Source organism: Triticum urartu, unplaced genomic scaffold (genome assembly GCF_003073215.2).
Source record: "Triticum urartu cultivar G1812 unplaced genomic scaffold, Tu2.1 TuUngrouped_contig_8251, whole genome shotgun sequence".
Lineage (NCBI taxonomy): Eukaryota > Viridiplantae > Streptophyta > Magnoliopsida > Poales > Poaceae > Triticum > Triticum urartu.
The window spans coordinates 4,969-8,822 of NW_024119181.1; the positions used below are offsets into that span (position 1 = coordinate 4,969).

General features: G+C 39.5%; 1 long non-coding RNA gene across 9 annotated transcripts; it reads right to left on the reverse strand.

Moving 5' to 3' along the window:
• Window positions 1–257: 257 nt before the first annotated feature.
• On the reverse strand, window positions 258–3,854 carry LOC125531872. 9 transcript variants are annotated; one of them, XR_007293574.1, is made up of 5 exons: window positions 3,754–3,854; window positions 3,489–3,564; window positions 2,515–3,213; window positions 1,802–2,107; window positions 258–811 (listed from the first exon to the last, which is right to left on the reverse strand). It is a non-coding gene; the product is annotated as an uncharacterized LOC125531872 (long non-coding RNA). The 9 variants fall into 9 exon arrangements; XR_007293575.1 differs by lacking the exon at window positions 3,489–3,564 and having other exon boundaries at window positions 2,515–3,210; XR_007293571.1 differs by lacking the exon at window positions 3,489–3,564.

Sequence of the window (3,854 nt, forward strand, 5' to 3'; positions counted from 1 at the left end):
GGAAGTAATTAACTTGGGATTTGTAGTGGTACCTACTTGATCCTTCTTTTATACAATAAACATTTGCTGTTTTTACAGGAACTAGATGACCAGTTGCGCCAATGGCGCAAAGGCCGAGAGCAAGCCATGTATTGAAAGAGTGAAAATTAATATTATTCGAGCACATACTGAAGTGATAAACATTAGACAAAGTCATCGCTGCACGTTTGACCATGGCACAAAAAGTATTAGCGAGCCAAGCATTCAAAGCATGTGTATGAGATTGATTTAGAATCAACTTAAAGATACTTATATTCCATTACATGAAAGCTTGATGCTTAAAAGAAAATATTCAAATCTCAGCCACTCCCGAAACCTTGAATCAGAAGAGCAATCCCATGATTAGATGTACTTCTAAGAGAGCAGACTAATGCATTTATCATAGTTGGAAAGCCTAATAAAAACATTAGTTTGAAACCTGACAGTAAACGGCTGTTATTAACAATTTTCTACTCGGCTCATAGTCTTCATACATCACGGTGAAATTACAGAAGATACAAACCAGTACTCTAAAGAGCGCAGAACAAAAACTGGATCACCGACATCAATGCCTTTTGAGGTGGGAAGTGGCATCGCGAAGAAACTCCTAAAGAGAAACAACAAAGAGCAAATGGCCTGCTGAAGAGTTCAAATAGTTTCATAAAATATAATTTAGACAACAAAGTAGCAAGAGAAATGTACAATAGTGGAAACCTGATGATGGGCTGAAATACATGCACTTGAACAACTAACCAGTGCAACCAAAACATGCTCAACGGAGTGAGGGTCACAGCTGGAAAAAATAATTATGTGTAACATTACTAACTGATCTCAATACCATAGAAGCATAAATAATAAAAGAGCATATGTTTCAGGATGATTTCGCTCATAGAAACTGCATTTCTTATCCCTCTTCCATTTTACCTTAACTCGATTTCCATCCATAGTTACACGACCATGTAGCATAAAAATAGATAATTTCGAGTGTAATTTTCAGCTCTATAGAGAATCCAACTACAAATGCATAGCTTATATAGAGAGCATGGATACAATTATAAATATGTAGTCCATGCCCCAATTATAAATACTTTGTTCTCACCTTAAACTAACACAAAAGGAACAAATAAAAACACAACTGCTAATATAAATGCAGACCAGTGCACAACATATCAGGTGAAGATTTCCAAAGACAAGCAACCAGATCAGTTTTTTTGCGGGTAAGCAACCAGATCAGTTTAATTGCACACAACACGCATGTTCATACAACTACTTCCATAAACAGTTGCAGTATGCTTTCATGAACTCATTCCCACCAATCCATCCATTGTGAGTAAACAGCAACCACTACCCAATCGCTTATCAAGAATGGCCCAAAGCACCAAACTGAACATAACTCTATCACCACACCATTTTGAAATCTTCTATTTTTTAAGCTAAGCAAGCTTGCTCCTTTTCTTTTTTGGTTAAAGCTACGTCTGTGAGTTTGGAGAAGAAAAGCAATTAATAAATTTACCCAAACTAAATTATCTTCTTATCTGCTTTAATGGAACATAGTAAGTTGCTGTTGCTGCTGTCGGTGTTAACAAGCAAGAAAAGCAATTTATAAATTTAACCACTGCGCCGATGGCGCAAGAAGCAAATCAGAAGAGATAATTAAGTGGTAATTATAATCTGTTGGTAGTCAACAAGCAAGGTGAGCAAGATTTCAGTATCCAGCATTAAAGAGGCAAATAACACAGAACAACTGCCAACCAATGATTTTGATCTAAGAGAGATTTCCTACCTCTTAGGCTAGGTTTGGTGAGGATGCACGTTCTCATCTCCAGTAACCACAGCATTAGCATTCTCACCATCCATCTTAGTTTCCAATTGTCACATGGGGATGGTCATCATTGGAAGAAATTTGTAACAGGGCTGGCCCGGAACACAACGTACCTACGACGCGTCGTCCTCCTCGCCGCCGCAGGCCCCGGGGCCTTCACTCCACCAGCAGGAGTTGTGTCTCATGTGGGCCACTGCCGCCCTTGTCCTTCATCTTGTGCGCCATCCACCTCACCTTAAACCGGATAACTGATGAGGACAAAAAAAGCTATAAAATGTGTGAGTTGATTTGCCGAGGAAAGAAATAGTTATTGACACACTCTGAAGGTTTATTCACATCTAAAGGGGCCAAGGATTCTTAAAACATTAACTACACTCTGGAAAGAGATGAAAAATAAAAAACATGAACCTTTTTTACCTACACAAGTAAAGAACTTGAACCCTTTGCCACTACAGATCTAAAGCATGTGTAAATAGAAATCATGGGCCATCTCACGCATGGGTGAGCAGGAGTATCATAATAAAGTGTAACTCTTGGACACCTCTATATTCATGCTCTATAATTGTTGACCCCATCTATTCTTGCTCATGGCTACACCTAGGGTTCTCGGTGTGTAATATCTCAATGAAGTATTCAATCCATATTTTCGAATGTGAAAACAAAAAGGCATTTACCTACTGCAGTCCGTACACCCATCGAAGATGATCCTACTGACTCCTATGATGGGTTGTGCATGAGCAAAATCAACATTAACCAACTTGGGACCTACAAAGGAGAAGAGGGCATTAAATTTCTGCAAGTTACATTTATCCAATGTGCTTGAGTTTATTCTTCTCCCTTTTATGATTAGTTATAAATTGGCACACAGCTGAGTATCAATATTCCATCAACAAAACACAAAGAACTTTTACGCAATATAGATAAAAAATGGGGGCAAAGAACCACATTGAATATCCTCCTTCCAACAGTAAAAGGCTAGGCATCACAAAATCATAGATTTTATGTCGATAACCAGTAGGAAGCAGCCCTAAAGCGTCACATGTTATGTGTTGCTGCCCAATAGAAAACATTTTGCATGTAGCATGAAATCCCTAACTTTTGAATGCATGACTAATTCGGCCTACATCTTCTGACTTTCGGATTTCTAAACTCTATAGAGAGGTAGTAGGTTAGAGAGACGAATGTTCGCCTGAGATTGAAGAAAGAAAATAGGATGAGCTCACCTTAGAACTGACCTTACCTTGAAGAGAGGTGTGTCGATGGCCTAGCACATGAACCTCTCTGTCTTAAATCGAATTCCAGAAAAGCATTAGTGCACTTATTGTTTTTCTTATTTATGCACCATCTCTGTAGTTAAAAGATCCAGGCTCCTACTGTGTTCATCAACCACAGAAAAATAAATCACATAGATAGAAAGAGCTTGCTCAATGCAGTACATACTTACTTTCCTATAATACCTAAATAATAAGATCAAATAGACGACCAATGTGAACAATTTGACAAGCTGCATTCATATTAATGGGGTATGGAACAAACTTATTTACTACATAATATATAGGCCACGAAAGCCAGATTACAGTATCATTTACAAAAGCCAGATTACAGTACCATTTAGCCCCATGGAACTAATTGATGTTCAGAACAGTACCTAGACAAACAAGACAGCCAACACGAGGATCTCCATGCCACTAACGCCACCTCATTTGTGTTGTCCAGTTCAAGATCTACCCAGTAAATCAGCAAACAAACAGCAGATGCATAGGGGATTTAATCAGCTTTGTTTCTTCTTTTCAGAACTAAGTTGTGTTTCGTAGCAAATCTGATGTGTTGCCACCACGGTTCTCCTCATGTGTAACAGAAAGAGAGGGTCAGGGGAAGAGAGAAAGAGGGGACAAAGGGAAGCGGGGGAGCACCTGAGTGTGGAGGGGACGCTGGCCTCACCAGGCATCCACCCGTGGTGGAGAGGAGGAGCTTCAGGAGGAGCACGTGGACGACGGCGCCGCACCACCGCACG